Here is a 17,580-nt window from a genome sequence, read left to right on the forward strand (position 1 = left end):
GTGAACTGAACGAGGAGAACATTGTACATAGTCACAGCAATGTTGTTAGATGAAGAACTGTGAATGACTTACTTATTCTCAGCAATACTATGATCCAAAACAATCCTAAAGACTAATGATGAAACATACTCTCTGCCTTCAGAAAAAGAACTGATATTGTTTGAATACAGACTGAAGCATGCTATTTTTCACTTTCTTTTATTTTTTTCTTTTATTCTAGTCTTCTTGTACAAAATTACTGGTATGGAAATGTTTTACATAATAACACATGTATAATCTATATCTGATTGCTTACCGCCTCAGGGAAGGGCCAGAGGAGGGAGGGAGGGAGGGAAAAAGGGAGGGAGAGAATTTGGAACTCAAAACTTTAAATAAAAAATTATTTAAAAAATCAATGTTTCATGCTGTTGTCGTGGGGTCTTTCTGTCTTATCCAGTAAACTCAGTTCTATTGACTAGATCTGGAGCATATTTTTTTAAGATGGTTTAAGGAAGAGTTGGAGATGTTTGCAGAAAGCTATTACTCTACTGTCTTCTACATCATGTAATTTATTTATGTTAATTCTTAATGAAGGACATGGAATTCAGTTTAATAGTCATGATATTTATCCCCAAAATAGAGGCTATAATTATTTTAATATTTTTTTAAAATATTTTCATTTTTTAATAGAGGGTAGTATTTTTAAGGGAAATAAGGTGGATTTAGAGTTAGATGATGAATTCAAATCCTGGATCTGCTTCTGGCTACCTCTATCATTTTGATTAAGTCACTTGACCTTAATAAGCTTCATTTTCCTCATCCTCAAAATGTGAGGACTGAACTAGACAGCTTCTAAAGTCATGTGCAGTTTGAAATTTAGTCTAGTTCTATGATCTACTGGTACATCAAAATAACAAAATCTACTCTGAAAGGTGCCATCTCTCAGTCTCAAGAGGACATTTAAGACCAGTGAATATCTGCCCTGGTTTTAAAGTTTTCCAGAGAAGTAGCTTCCATAGCCTTCCTTTATTACTCATTCTAATGTTTAATAATGCCCACTTTCCTGAATTAACAAGTTTTCTGAATTTTCACAAGGTCACTAATTTCATTTGAAGTTTTTCATTGCCTGACCACTAAATGTCATTTGTGGCTAAAGTGCTGAAATCCCCCCCAACTTCCCCCAAAAAGATTTATTAGGGAAGTCTCCAGCAAACATTCGGATAACAAATCACATTCTTCCATTAGAAGGGAGACAGAGGGAGATGTGCAATGTACTCCACTCCTTTCTTTCTGCAGAACTGCATATTTTAAGTAAGAAACAAATCCCCAGTGAGATCATGTCTCATTTGAGATTGAACCAAAAGCTCACTATCCATGAGCGTAGCAAGAAAAATGCACATAAAGTGCCCAGGAATTCTTTCCTCTGTTTCACTTCTGAAATTAACCTTGTGTAAATCAGGCCTGTGAAATGAACATTCCACATCGTAAAACGAGGTTTAAAAAATGAATGGGATGCAGAGGGGAAGAACAGAAGGACAAATGGGCTAGGTAATTCTACCTTCTTTAAGACCACAAAAGTATTTTCCAGCCACCTGGGTCAGACTTTAAAATGGGCATCTCTAGTCATACTTTTCTAGGTTAAATATGGAGTTGAGCAATTGTTTACCCAATTTGGTCAAGGGCAAAAGTCAATCTAGAAATCTGATGCCAAAATATTGCTAAATTTGGACTTGAAAAATGTTTCCATTGGTGCTATGTGATGACTATTCCCCTCCCCCATAAAAAATAAGATTTTGGACAAAATGTCTGAGTCCATGTAATTCTGGTTTAATTTTAATTTTTTTTTGAAAATTATTTTGGTTTTTTATTTCAATTTTAAGGAGATAAGTGTGCTATAACTATTTTTCTTTAAGCTAAGGAGATCTAATGACTATAAAAAGTATATTAATTTGTAGCTTTGTGACCAAAATTAGGAGCAAAATCCATGGATTATTTCATGTGCTTAGATTTGGAACAAATCTTGGTAATCACTTAGTTCAACCATTTCATGTTCTAGATGAGGAAATTGAGGTCCAGAGAATTTCAATGACTTGCCCAAGGTCATACATGGGATAAGTAGCAAAAGTGGGATTTGAACTAAGTTTCTATGCTTCAGATCTAGTAGTCTTGCCATTCCATTAAGGTATGTGTAACATCTGAACAGACTGTAATCTAGGAAGCAAGGGAAAATGGAGAAGAAAACTCAGTCATCAGATGATGAGTCTAACTTGAAATTTCTCTTGTAGCCATGCTTAGAAGATAGATCCTTTAAAAAAAGATCTTATTTTCTTTCACCTTTTCTTAGCCTGCAGTTAATGACTCCTTTCATTCAAACCTTTGTTTTTTGCCCTTTTAATTTGGCATCTCTGTTTCTATGTCCCATTTCTCTACATCATGTGTGAACAGTATACTCTCAACCTCGTTTCTCTTCCTATAAGCTTGTCTAGATAGAGACAAATGGAAAAACAGCCCAGGTTTTTGGCAATGCTGTTCAATTTGTAAAGGCTTTGGTCTCTGTGTGTCTCCAGAGAAAGATTGAAGGATGTTAAATCAATAAGCCAAAAAACTGTCTGCTTTCATCTTTGCTCCCTCACCACCCACAGATGTGTTTGTGTTTTACACGTGGCTGACAGCAGTTAGACACATAGTAAGAGAATAGATTACAGAGAGGAAATTAAATGAGAGTCAGTCTTTATTTCACCATGTTTCCCCTGTTCTCCTTTCTTTGGAAGGTATGGAGGTTTTGCCTCCCACAATTTGATAGGCTGTTTGATATCTCACAGGATTTTCTGCCAGTGTATTTACTTATAACACAATAAACAGGATGCACATTTATTACCTGGGATTCATTTGTGTATTTTAAAAGATGCAGACAGTAAGCAAATGAATGGGAAAGGATATCCGGTCCTTAAATTTCAATTCTCTCCTTTCTAGAAAGCAGTTACATTCTATGAAGAATCCTTTGTTACTTGTCAACCTTTTTTAAAGTGGCTGAAAAAAACAGCTCTATTGTTTCAACTATACATTTTGTTGCCTTTCTGATTATTTAATAATTCACATTTGTTTTCCACAGACCCTATTCTATTGATCAAACAACTTCTTAAGTTTTAACAATGAGAAATTTCCAAGAGATTGTGGAAATCTCAAGACTGATGCTTGATAGTAATACTCAATAACAAGAAAAGAGGTAATTTAACATGGTAGCTGTAGGTCCTTGGAGTCAGGAAAGCCTAGGTTCAAGCCTTGCTTCTGACATGCTATAGTACTAAGGAGAAATCACTTAAGCTTTCAGCAACCTGAAGCAACTCTTTTAGACATAAAAGTTGCTGATCTGCATCAATGGAGTGAGCTTCTACACCACAAACTCATCACACTTAATAGCTAGAAATTATATACATTTTAAGGTTTTGATGTATTTTCTCATCTGATCAACAACTTTGTGAGGTATGTACTATTTCTTTCCCAATTTTACAAATAGGAAACTGAGAGTGAGAAACATTCATTGATTTGCCCAGGTCATGTAGCTAATAAGGGTCTAATGCGAGATTTGAACTCAACTTCCTGATTCCACATCTAATATTCTATCTACTGACTGCCTAGCTGCCTATGAAATCACAGGCTCACACCCAATTAATTAGAAGTCTAAAGATATATTATATTTTTTCCTAACCTCTATGTTTAGTAAGCTTGTTTTCAACACTTTGATCAGTCTTTTTAATTACCATTTCCTATCATGCTGCCCCCAAATTTTTGCTGACCTCTAATGAAAAAAAAAGGTAAAAAAAAAAGTCACTGAAGAAAAGAATTCCTTAAAAAACAGAATTGGCTAAATGGAAAAGAAAGTATAAAAGCTCAATGAAGAAAACAATTCCTTAAAATTAGAAATGGGCAAGTGGAAGCTAATGACTCCATGAGATATCAAGAAACAATGAAACAAAGTCAAAAGGATAAAAAAAAAAAAGTAGAAGAAAATGTGAAATATCTCATCAGAAAAACAACCGACCTTGAAAATAGATTGAGGGGAGATAATTTAAAAATTATTGGACTAACTGAAAGCCATTATAAAACAATAAATAACCTAGACATCATATTTCAAGCAGTTTTCAGAAGAAGAAATCAAAGCTATCTATAGGCATATGAAAAAATGCTTCAAATCACTATTGATTAGAGAAATGTAAATTGAAACAACTCCAAGATACCACCTCACACCTATCCGAAATGATAAATGCTGGAAGGGAAGAGGGAAAATAGGCACACTAATGAACTGTTGGTGGAGTTTTGAATTGGTCCAATCATTCTGGAGAACAATTTAGAATTATGCCCAAAAGTTTATGAAACTGTGCATACCCTTTGACCCAATAATACCACTACTAGATTTGTAATCCAAAGAGATCAAAGGAAAAGGAAAAGGATACACACACACACACACATACACACACATACACAAAAATATCAATAGTAGCTCTTTTGTGGTGGCAAAGATTGGAAATTAAGGTTATGCCCATCAATTGGGGAAGGCCCAAACAAGTTATGGCACATAATTGTGATAGAGTACTATTGTCCTATTTAAAAAAATGAGGGGGATAGTTTCAGAAAAACCTTTATGAACTGATACAAAGTGAGTAGAACCAAGAGATCATGGTATGCAGTACCAGCAACACTGTAATGATGATTAACTATGAAAGACTTAGTTACTCTGATCATTACAATTATCTAAGATAATTACAATTCTTGAAGTAAAATGCTATTCACCTCCAGAGAAAGAAATGTTGAACTCTGATTGCAAGTTAAAGTACAGTTTTTCACTTTCTTTTTCTTGCTTTTTTTGTGATATGGCTAATATGGAAATATGTTTTTCATCATTTCACATGTATAATTGATATCGTATTTCTTGCCTGTTCAGTGGGGAAGGCTGGGGAAGGAGTGGGAGGGAGGGAGATAATTTGAAAACTCAAAATTTAAAAAGAAATGTTAAAAACACATAAATATTGTGTGTTTTTAAACTAAAAATAAGAGAGATTACACTAAACCCCATCTAGAATTGCAGTGGATGGAGTACTGGGCCCAGAATCAAGAAAGTCTGAGTTAAAATCTCAGCTCAAATGTATATGACAGGCTGTGCAAGTCACTCAAACTTTTCTTTAGTTTCCACTATTGTAAAAGGGACATGATAATACACATACCAGGGTTATTGTGAGGATTAAATCTGATAATATTAATAAAGTGCTTAGCATAGTGCACTTAAGTAGGAGTTAAATAAATGGTAAGTCCCTTCCTTATCACCCCCATCTCTGAACTTTCTATCCCTAGATCTTTATTTCCAAACAATTACTAGATATTTCCACTAAATTGCTAGCACCTCTAACTCAACATATACCAAACTAAACAAGCTTTCCCCTCAAATCCTGTTCTTCTGACTTTCTTGTTTGTTTGTTTACAAATACAGTTTCATTCTTCCTGTCACCCAGGCTAAAAAATTCAGAGCATTTCTCACACTTCTTCTTTTCCCATTCCTTGCATTTGATTTTCACCAAATCTTGTTTAAATGTGTGTGTATACATACATACACATATGTACATATACATATATACATACATACATGTGTGCATATGTCATATCTATAAATATAGATAGATACAGATATAAATATAGATGTAGGTATCTGTGTAGTATTTCTTCTATGCTCTCTCTGTATTTCTCATTATCATCATCAGTTACACAGTTCAAATCCACAATACCTCCAATCTGGATTTTTGCAAGTCTCCAAATTGGTTTACCCACCTCCATTTCTCCTCACTCAAATTCCATCTAACAATATTATGTTAGTTTATCATTTTGATTATTACTTCCCTAATCAGAAACTTTCAAATGTTCTTTATCCGCTAGTGAATAAACTCCAAACCTTTGAATTTGTCAGTCCAGGACCCTACCATAACATGAGTATAGTATTCCTTTCCAGTTTTATAGACCTGCCCCTCACCTTGTCCTACTCCCCTTCACACCTGACTCCACCATAAGCAAACTGGGATTATTATTGCTACTTGAACAATGTTCCTCATTCCTCTCACCAGGCTGTACTCCAGACATCTTCTACCTTGCCCAAACTTTTCATCCTGAAGCCTTGCTCCAGCCCTGTAATTAACACATTAGAACTACTTTCAGTCCGTAGGCCATAATCTCACATTGAATGACTTCTACTAGAACTTCCATTTAAGAAGGGTACCCAGGTCAGCCATACCTTACCCCCCAGCCCAGGCCCTGCAGAATGTAGGCTCTCTGAGGACAGTGACTATCTTACAGACAAACTTGTATTTGTATTCCCAGTGCTTGGGACATAGTAAGCACTAAATAAATATTAGCTGACTATCTGATTTAATCTGATCTACCCATGTCTTTCTCATATTTTTACTTGTATCTGGATTCTTCTTATACCATAACTCTAGTTTGGCAAATGCTAGCCTTTCTTCAAAGCCTTGCTCAAATTCAGACTCCTCTATGAAACTTTCCCCGATCCCTCACCTCATCTCCCCTCATTATAGAATGATTTCTCCATTTTCAGAATTCATATAATACTTTGTATTATATGGTGGTGTAGTAGATAGAGAGCTGAGTTTGTTGTCAAAAAACCTTAGTTAAATCCTACCTCAGTGCCTTCCTGACCCTGGACAAATCACTTAACCTGTCAGATCCTTAATTCTATCATTTGTAAAATGAGAATAATAATTCTTATACTACTTACTTTACTTGATATTATGGAAATGTTTTGTGCACCTTAAAGAATTTGATAAATGTAAATGATAATAACGATTTGATGATGATAATTGATGATTAGACTATTAAACCTTGGAGTATATTCTTTATTTGTCATTGTATCACCCATGATAGCCAGCATAAGTTTTTGTACATAGTAGGTGCCCACTAAATAACTGTTGAATTAAATCAAGGCAATTCATTGTCTTTAGAAGAACAATTGCATAAATTAATGTGACTACGTCTGGAAAATGAGGGTTAATCATCTGTATCTTACATAATAAAATGGGACATATTATCTCCAGTATATTAGCCTAAATTGAAATTGTTTTCACTCACTAATATTATTTATAGTAAAATATTTATAGGTGAAATTAAAATATTGCCTTAAAGTATTTTAAGATTTTGTATTATATCAACAATTGTATCAACCTATCAACAAAAACAAATTATCTAATAAACATACAACATAAAGAAATCAGTCTTACTTAAAATTCTTAGCTTTTAGAAAAGTAGAACCGGCCAAGTAGCTGATGCATTTTTTTTTTATTCTTAGTGATTATGTATATGGAAGATTTGAGGGTGGGTGCATAGGGATTCATCTCATATCCTGCTACTTTACTAGAATTGTTTATTGTCTCCACTAGGGGAAGGGTTGTCTTTCATTGATGATCAATTTAATTCAATTTAATGAATAGTAATCAAGTACCTCTATGCAAGGTGTTTTGCTGTAGGCTAGGAAGGTAATGAGAAAAACAAAACAATCTCTCCTTTCAAGAAACTTACATTCTACTGTAGCTTAAATTTCCTAGACATACAAATATGTCTTCTATAACTAAAAATGTTATAATTTCATCACTGTCAGTACCCATTCCTTTACCTTTTCATGTTCAATTGTTATCACTAAAATTTTTAATTCTATGTTTCATAAGAGTGATGGCAGTAAGCAGTTCCATTTTACCTATCTGTAGTAAGGAATGTTGTACAACAATTTCATTGATTATTCCCTGTTTTGGTTGAGAAATTGTTCATGATCCTTATTAATGCTGAGTTCCTAGACATCAGGATCTGGGCTTCTATAGGGAGAAGTCCTGAAAAGCATCAGCCTCTTGAAGATAAGAGAATTATACACATGGCTCCAGATCTAGAGATGTAGGGGATGGAATCATACTATAGAGAAGCTAAAAAAAAGTTTGTGTCCTATTCCACTATTCTAAGTTATTTGGACAGGGCAGGTCTGATAAGAATGGAGTTGCTACTCCAGTAAACTCAGATGAATTTATTGAGAACACAAGCCTTTGGAGTAGCATTATAAAGTAGGAGGAGGCCAATGTAGGTGTCTGAGGTATAGATAGTACTTACTGGAATGTCACAGGGTTGTCTTTCTAACGAACTCATGTTTATTTCCCTTCCAAAGGATGTCCAAACCACAGGGTGGCACTATGTGTCTGAAGGACTGTATAGGTCCCTGGGGGGAAGGTGAGACTCACTGGAAAGGGAAGAGAATTTTAGAAAGAGTCGCGCTGCTGTGAGATTCCTTTGTCTGTTTGGCATTCTCCTTGTGGGATGAAGTAAAGGTCATTCTTTAATTAAGAAGACCTTGGCTCCCTATACAGGAGCTAGGGGATCTTTTTACCCATATCCTTGGAGGATCAGACATGAAGTATAAATTAAGATTCCCAAAGGAAACTCTGGATAGGAGTAGAATGACCCAATGAGATATGTTTTGGAAGATAGTCACCCAACATTGAAGCTAATCTGTGAAAACCCAGAGTTTGTGATTTTGGCCACAATACTAAATGATAACATGAAAGAATACTAAGCCTAAAAGAATAACAACACAAAATATTTCGGAGGCAGTATGTAATTATTACATGAGTGTTATTGGTGATGTATGCTGAGGCAAAAGCAGGAAAGATACTTGTGTGCTATATTGGTAGCATTCTTGGTAGAAGGAATAACATGAAAAACACTCATAGAGGAAGGAAATAATACTTAGTATGGTTAGTGAGTCATTTAAGTACACTGGACCTTAAGCACTAGGGGTGGTGAAAGATAGACAGATTGTCAAAAATGTAGTATAGAAAAAAAAAGAGCCTGGTATCTCTCCTCCCTCTTGATGCAAGAAATTCCATTTAAGAACTGGTCCCCATTTTACTCAAAACAAGCAGTTACATGTCTTCTGTGCCCTTCATTCTAACCCCACTCTTACCTTGCTCTATCTTGTCCTTGCTTCAGTGTCAATAAATGAGGCATTCCTGTCCAAACAACATAAGAAAAAAATGGGATTTTATAGACAGAAATCTTGAGAAAATTTTTTGGCAGGAATGAAGCTGGGACCCCTAAAATCTATTCAGGAAGAACTCTTTAACAGGGCTATCCATTAGCTTCATCTGTCTGTCTGTGTTCCTGAAATAAACTTGTTCCAGACCTAACTTTCACATATTGGCAGTACCCCATTCCCTTTGATTTCCTAGTTACTCCCAGAACCTCCATTTTAAGGAGGATGCCCAGGCCACCCATATCTTCATTCCTTTTCTTGCTGCACTCTTGACTTTTCTCTGAGACTTTCTCTATGATGACCTCAGCAAAGCACTTTAATCACTGAACCCACCACCAGAATGTGTTATCTCTTCTCATTAGAAAATACACTCTTAGAAGGCAGGGCTTACTTTCTTTTCTGCTCATATGTATGTTCCCAATGTTTAGCATAGTGTCAAGAAAAAGTAAATATTTAATAAATAAACACATGTTGATTTGTTGATTTCTGTGGATTTGACTAAATTGTGAAGTCTTGGTTCTTTGCCTTGACATGATTCATGAGGAATAAAGGGATATATTCACAGAGGAATAGTGGGCAGATAATCCTGGAAATGTAGTCAGGGAGCTACACTGTAGAGGGCCTTGAATATTAGGATGAAAATACAGAATTTAGATTCCATCCAGTGGAGCAACAGTATCCAAATATATATATTTTAGGAGGGTAAAAAATTGAGTATAAAATCCCAATATGTGCATATTTACTTATCTATAAAGTACATGCATGTGTTACTATGTCAATGATTGTGTATATTATATATTTTACAAAAAGTAGAAATTAAAAAAGAATGAAGTAAAGACTAAATGATTGATCCTAGAGTTATTAGGGAGCTACCGGAGTTTATTGAGAAGAGGATTGATGTAGATATGTGTTTTAAGAAAAACACTTTGGTAGCTATGTGGAAGATGGATTGGAGAGGAATAGATTTGGGGTTGTGAGATCAATCAGGAGACTATTGCAAATAATCCAGGCAACAGGTGATGAAGTCCTAAGCTAAGAAGGGAGCTATGTAAATGGGGAAAAAAATAGTTGGGAGAGAAGCGGATTTAGGAGAAAACAAAAGACTTGTCAACGGATTGGTATGTGGGACAATTGAAAATGAGAAGTAGAAGATGACAACTAGATTGTGAATCTGGGTGACTAGAAAGACAATGGTGACATTGATGAATATAGAGAAGTTCAGAACAGGAGTAAATGAGGGTGGGGTGGGGTAAATAGAATACATGAAATGTGTTGACTCATCCATGCTTGATTATCCTGTCTGACATATTCTGAGTGATCACTATTACAGGATGCAGAGTCTTCTCTAATGAAATGATTTGGGGGGAAAGAGGTGGGCATTCTAGGAAGAGAGATAGTGGATTGATTATAGTTGCCTTAAAGAGGAGAGGTTAGTAGCTTGACTAAGGAAGGGAAGAGGGAGGAAACTGGAGGAAAAAGATTAGGTGTGGTTGTGTTGGTGACCAGCCTTGTGATTGGTCATAACAGGGAGGGTGGGATGTGAGCCATCTTCTCTTCCTCTGATTAATGATATGTCTGTTTTTCCTTCTTCAACCCAATTCAAATGAAAGTGAGGTTCAAGCACTGCCTGCCACCACCCTTCTACTATAGAAGCTCTTCATTGTGTGCCTCTCTTATGTAAGAAATTTTTTCCCATTCTACCTCTCCTTTCCTCCTTCTCCCAGTGATTCCCTGTCTTACTTCTTAATATATTTTTTAAATTATTCCAACACAATTGACTTACACTCATTCCCTCTGTCTATGTAAACTCCTTTTAACTGCCTTAATAATGATAAAGTTTTTAGGAGTTACATTTATCATGCATTTACCAAAAGGAATTTAAACAGTTTAACTTTATTGAGATCCTTATGATTATTCTTTCATATTTGCCTTTTTTTTTCTTTTTTTTTTTTTTGCTTCTCTTGAGTCTTGTGTTTTAATGTTAAATTTTCATTCAGCTCTGGTCTCTTCATCAGGAATGCTTAAAAATTCTCTATTTGATTTATTACTTAAAGGATACTGTTGCTGGATAAATTATTCTTGATTGTAACCCTGGCTCCTTTGCCTCCTGGAATATCATATTCTAAACTCTCTTCTCTTTTAATGTAGAAGCTGCTAAATCTTATGTGATCCAGACGATATTTGATCCATTTCTTTCTGTTGCTCGAAGTATTTTCTTGTAGATTTGGGAGCTCTGGAATTTGGCTATAATATTCTTGGGAGTTTTCATTTTGGTATCTCTTTCAGGAGGTGGTGGATTTATTTTTTCAATTTCTATTTTACCTTCTGAATCTAAAATATTGTTTCTAGAGTTAATAAGGAAGACCCTAGAGTTTATTGAGCAGGAAAAACGACATGAGCAGACCTGCAAATCAGGAAAAAAATCACTTTTGCAGCTGTGTAGAGGATTTGACTAGAAAGGGAATAGTCTCAAGGTGAGAGAGCAAATTTGGATACTTTTTCTATCTTAGAATTATCCAAAGATGGATAAGGTGGGATGCACCAGATTGATGGAGGTTCTGGGAGTAACTAAGAAATCAAAGGGAATGGGGTACTGCCAATATGTGAAAGTTAGGGCTGGAACGAGTTTATTTCAGGAACACAGACAGACAGATGAAGCTAATGGATAACCCTGTTAAAGAGTTCTTCCTGAGTAGATTTTAGGGGTCCTTTTTATATTTTTGGGGTCCCAGCTTCATTCCTGCCAAAAACTTTTCTCAAGATTTCTGTCTATAAAATCCCATTTTCCTTTATAAATTTTTGAAGTCGAGGTTATTTTTTGTTTTAATCATGGCTTTCTGGTAGTGCAGTAATTCTTTTTTTTTTTTTGGCTAGGCAATGGGGTTAAGTGACTTGCCCAAGGTCACACAGCTAGTAAGTATTAAGTGTCTGAGATCATATTTGAACTCAGGTCCTCCGGACTCCAGGGCCGGTGCTCTATCTACTGCGCCACCCAGCTGCCCCAAGGCCAATAATTCTTAAAATATCTCTCTTCAATCTAGGTCAGTTGTTTTTCCCATGATATATTTCACATTTTCTTCTATTTTTATTGTTTCTTGATATTTTGTGAAGTTATTAACTGTCACTTGCCCAATTCTAATTTTTAAGCAATTATTTGTTTCAGTGAGATTTTTTTGCTTCATTCACCACTTGGCTAATTCTGTCTTTTAAGGTGTTATTTTCCTCAAAATATTTTTGTGCCTCCTTTACCAAGCTGTTAATTCTCTTTTCATGATTTTCCTGTGTTACTTTCATTTCTTTTCTAATTTTTTCCTCTACCACTCATCTCTTTCTTTACATCCTCTAGGAATTCTTGTTGGGTTTCAATCTAATTATCTTTTAATTATATTTTTTCTTTGAGGCTTTAGTTGTAGCTGTTCTCACATTGTTGTCTTCTTCTCAGTTTATGTCTTGATCTTCCCTGCAACCATAATAACTTTTTATGGTCAAATTATTTTTTTTTGTTGTTTCCTCATTTTCCAACATATTTCTTTACTTTGAATTTTATGTTAAAGTTGGGCTCTGCTCACTTGAGGGTGGATAGCACTATACCTAGCTGTCTCACCCTGACCTTTTGTTAGTTCTTCCACTCCAAATTTTTATTTGAATCGTTATTTTAAAGTTGTTTGAAGGGGAATATTGGAAGAGTTCTGCTGGGTGGCTACCTCTAATCTACCATGTTCTGTGTATATTTTTAAAGCTGAAATTGGTAGATGAGTTATTTTGTATTCACACTGGCCTCTTTTGATGAGTCCCCCTTCCCTTCTTCAACTGAATAATTTTTGAGTCACCAGACTTAATTCCAGAGTTCTTTCCAGAAACCTGCAAGTGCTCTGGAGCAAATTGGGCATTGTGTGGTCCAGAAGACAAATACCTTTTCCATTCTCCCTGAATTCTGCCACCTTCTTTCTATTGATTGTTTTAAATTTATCCTATATATAGCTTGTTTATACACAATTCTTTGCATGTTCTCTCTGCTATTATAATTGAGTTCCTTAAAAGCAGGGACTATCTTACCTTTCTTTGTATTAGCACGTAGCACAGTGCTTGGCACTTAACAAACCATTAATTAACTGTCATGTAGTAAATTTCTCAGAGTCCAGTTTTCATGCCCTCCCATGAAGACATTAGAGAGAAGGCAAAAACCTAGAGAAAGACATGTTACTGGAGGACCAGAAGCCAAGATGTGGAAATAGTGGTCACGATAAGAAGGAGGACCCTCCACTGGACAAAGCCCTATTTACTCTATGTTAATTCTGGTTCTTACTTTCCAATTTCTCCTATGTTGAATTGTATACTTCTAGGTTATTGCAGCTCACCTATCTTCTGTTGGGAAGATTTGAAGTCAGCCCTCCCAAAATCTAAGGTGCATGCATATGAGAGATTCTCACCGAACCAGAGAATCTTAAGTACTGCAAGGAACCTCAGGGGCATATAATCCAACATGTGACTGAAAAAGAATATAAAACATACAGTGTGTATTTATCCAGCCTTTGCTTGAAGACTTCTAGTGAAGGTCAATCTGGTGCATCCCACCTTATCCATCTTTGGATAATTCTAAGATAGAAAAAGTATCCAAATTTGCTCTCTCACCTTGAGACTATTCCCTTTCTAGTCAAATCCTCTACACAGCTGCAAAAGTGATTTTTTTTTCCTGATTTGCAGGTCTGTTCATGTCGTTTTTCCTGCTCAATAAACTCTAGGGTCTTATTAACTCTAGAAACAAATAGAAGCCTCTATATTATTTATGTCAAAATGAAGTGCTCAGAACAGACAAACTCTCAGGTGCTTTCTAGATATATTTTATGATTTAGGATTCATAATATCTCAATTGCCCTTCATCTACTTAGTGAAATGAAGGTAATCATTACTATTTGGATAACTGAATCCAAATTATCCTCCAGGCTAGATATAAAAGAAATATATATATATATATATATATATATATATATGTGTGTGTGTGTATATATATATATATATATTTGAATTTACAAGACTTAAAAAGCTCTTGTTCATGTATTTTCTTTTGGTATCTTAGGGTTTTCAGGTCAGGAAATATTCCTTTCAAAAGAAAAGAAGCAATGGCTTTTCCTATTACAAAATGGCTGTGATCAGTCATCCTACCTTTCACCTGTTGGGTAGAAGCTGATAAAGCAGGCTTTTTCTAGATTTGGCTATCTCACTTTACCATCTGAAAAACTTGGGACAGGATATAAGTGGAGTGATTAAATCTGAAGTGGAACTGAAGGAAAAGGAATCTTTGAGTAAATGACTAAAAGTATTCCTGCTGGTTGAATGAAAAAGCTTAGGTCAGGATAGAAGCAGCCACCACCAGTTTCTTGGTAAGATTTCACAATTTAATGTAGCAATGTTTAGTTTAGAGCTAGCAAGTATGTCTCTAGCCGCAGTTAGAGGCAGTTAATAGTTTCATATTTTGTCTCTACCCTAGGTGTGAAGTGGAAAGGGATCCCAAATATAATTAATTAAAGCCAGGTGTGTTCTGTAAATAATGGAGTAACTGACTTTTCATCTTAATATTTTTTGGTAAATAGAATTGTGGTAACCTTTTAGAAAAAAAAATTACATGTGGTTGCAAGTAAAGTTTATAAGCTAAATAGTTTCTCTTCTTTCCAGTGAACCGAGCATCACTTGATAATTTGACCTTAGGTTATGAACTATTGCAACAATGGAAAAGCTGTAGTTTTCAATTTTGGTTACATAAGCAATTTATTGCGATGTTTTTCCCAGGTCAGGTAGGGATCCCATCATTGCAAGCTATTTAATCCAGGGAAAATCATTGTCTTTATTGATTCTCTTTAAGGGTTAGGAATGGGACGCAGGTTGAGAATTAAATGTAAATAATAATTCTTATGGATCATTTTTGTGGTCATTCAAAACCCACATGCACAGCAACAGTGGAGTCTCTGTTGTAGCTGTTCACAAAAATGAAAAAGTCAATTAAAATAACTTGTACACTCAATTCAAACCCCTAAATTTGCCCATCTATAATTGCCAGGTGATAAAAGTAAAAGTGTGTGGCTCTAGCTGAAACTTAGGTTTACATGAATGATTCTATTTCCTCTAAATTTTAAGGCTCAATCTATGTGATCCAAAAGCAACCAGTTGAAAACAGCATCAGATTAAGAGGTGGAAGAGATCTTACAATAAATGCTAAATTAAATGGTGAAATATTTAAATATTTACTGCTATTTTACATAAAGATTACAGATCATTTTATAAAAACGAAACAAAAAAAACCATTTCTTTTAGGGAATGAAAAATTGAGGCCCAGAAGGGTCAGAATATGTCTTTCCCCTTCTCTTTCCTCCTTCCTTCCCTCCCTCCTAACTTTGATAATGGCTGTACAACTTGTGGTATACAAATTGTCCCAAAGAAATAAAGGTAAACTGAGACACAAAGTTGCCAGCATGATAAATTTAGTAGCAAAACTAGTAATTGCCAAGAAATGAGATCTAAATCTCCTCAGTAGCCAAGAATATTCACGGCACAATATTCACATAGTCTAAAAAGAAGAACTAATCAAAATACATATTTATTATATTAGTAATGTGTTTTATTATTCAAAGAATTTACAGGAATAAAGAAGAATGATGGGTAGAGGGAAGTAGGTTGATTTGTTAACATTAGGGTTGTAGGTGTTCCCAACTCCATGTATCTTTAATTAGATCATAGTTCAGCTTTCTCATTGGCTTGGATATCTATGATTAATGAAGCAACTCATTTATATACTATGAGAGTCATCATGGGATTTTTTGCAAGTTTTCATGAGTTAAAATGAGGAATTAACTTACATACAAAAAAGGGGAACTTTAACTCACAAAGAAAAGGAGGAGTATTACAAAACAAGGGATTTAAGCTCACAAGAGTGGGAAAGTTAAACACTAACAACTCAAGTAAGGTTAGTAATTCATAGTGGGTTTCAGCTAAAAATCAAGTCTGATTATATTGATTGAACACAATTCCCAACTTGCATTTCTCAGAATGCAATGGGCTTTTACTGTGCCAAAATAAATGGCAAGAGAAATCTGGAGAGGCTTGTACAAAACAAAGTATAATGAAGTAAGCAAAACTAGGAGAAAAATATATACAACCACAATAATGTAAACAAAAACAAAAATACTAAAAATAGCTGAAGTCTGATCAATTGTAAATATTAATATTAGTCCTGGAGAACAGCTAATGAAATATACCTCCCTTATCTTGATAGAGAAGATGAGAAGGGAATATGTGTAAAACATGTTGCTCAACTTATTTTTATTTTTTTTTTGTGGTCCTTGAGTCATTTAGACGTGATTTTTATTTTCTTTGTTACAAAGGGGCAAGTGCTAATTGTACAATGGGGTAAGTGCATATAAGGACATTACTAATATAAAAATGGAAAGACATCAATAAAAATTTTATTTTTTAATGAAAAGGATAGGAGCTACATTCAATTAATGATATAATTAGGATGTCTTTAAGCAGGAGAGGAATGCATATAGTTGATTAGATGTTGGGGTCAGGAGCTGACAAAGGGATCAGGAAAATAGGTTTTAGGCTGTAAAAATGCTACAAATTATTACAGAGTTCTGAAATAAGGAGAATGTGCTTATCACCAGACAGACATCTGCTAGTGGGCAACAACAATCAGCAAATCACAGGAATATGATTAGTCAGATACACAGGTAGATAGATAGATAGATAGATAGATAGATAGATAGATAGATAGATAGATAGATAGATGAATAGTTAGCTACATCCATAGAAGAATGATTGAATAAGTGAATGAAGGAAGGAAATAAATATAAAATGAATGAATGAATGAACAAATAAAAAACTTGAGCTAACAAGGTCAAACTATCAAGGTCAAAAGTCAAAAGTCAAACTTTTTTTTTTCCCATCATGGAGACAATAAATATTTCATTTAATTTAAGAAGTTGTGAATTTGTGTGTATGTAGGGGGGAGGTTGTGTGTTTCTTAAAAAAAAACACATTCTGGCATAACAAATCGTATGTACGTGATAAATGCTAATTCAAGCCCCCTTCATGTGCCCCTTATGGCACGTTATATCTGATTATAAAACTATATCTTATTATACTCATATATCAGAATTTGTTCAGTCTTTACTCCCTTCCTTTACCTTCCCCACCAGCACTATGAAAGTATGCCTCCTCCAATTTAATAATGTAAGTGAATTCACCTTAATGAAACTCACATTAAAGACAATCTTTCAATTGTTCTGTGAAGCAAAGTATTTGCTCAGTTTACTGTAGAACTCATCAAACTAATGAAACACTAGAATTTATATGGTATCAAATGTCTAAGAACTTTCCAAAGTCTACCGTTGTAACACTGATCTCATTAATTTCTTTTTTTTCTCTTTAAGTGAGAGCAAGAGTAGGAGTGAGTAAAAGCAAGAGAATGAGATGAACAAAAGAGAAGGGGAGAGAGAGAGAGAGAGAGAGAGAGAGAGAGAGAGAGAGAGAGAGAG

General features: G+C 34.8%; 1 protein-coding gene across 2 annotated transcripts in view; it reads right to left on the reverse strand.

Annotated features, from left to right (window-relative positions):
• KCNJ16 (potassium voltage-gated channel subfamily J member 16) overlaps nt 1-17,580 on the reverse strand; it is a 69,943-nt gene that overhangs the window by 43,159 nt on the left and 9,204 nt on the right. The window contains exon 2 of one of the 2 annotated variants that reach the window (XM_027873189.1): nt 8,981-9,026. The exons of the other annotated variant lie outside the window; for it this stretch is intronic. The gene's annotated coding sequence lies outside the window, so the exon portion shown is untranslated. The remainder of the gene's footprint in view (nt 1-8,980; nt 9,027-17,580) is intronic. 2 annotated transcript variants of the gene reach the window in all.

This window comes from Vombatus ursinus, unplaced genomic scaffold (genome assembly GCF_900497805.2).
Source record: "Vombatus ursinus unplaced genomic scaffold, bare-nosed wombat genome assembly UNPS02014801.1, whole genome shotgun sequence".
Taxonomy (NCBI): Eukaryota; Metazoa; Chordata; class Mammalia; order Diprotodontia; family Vombatidae; genus Vombatus; species Vombatus ursinus.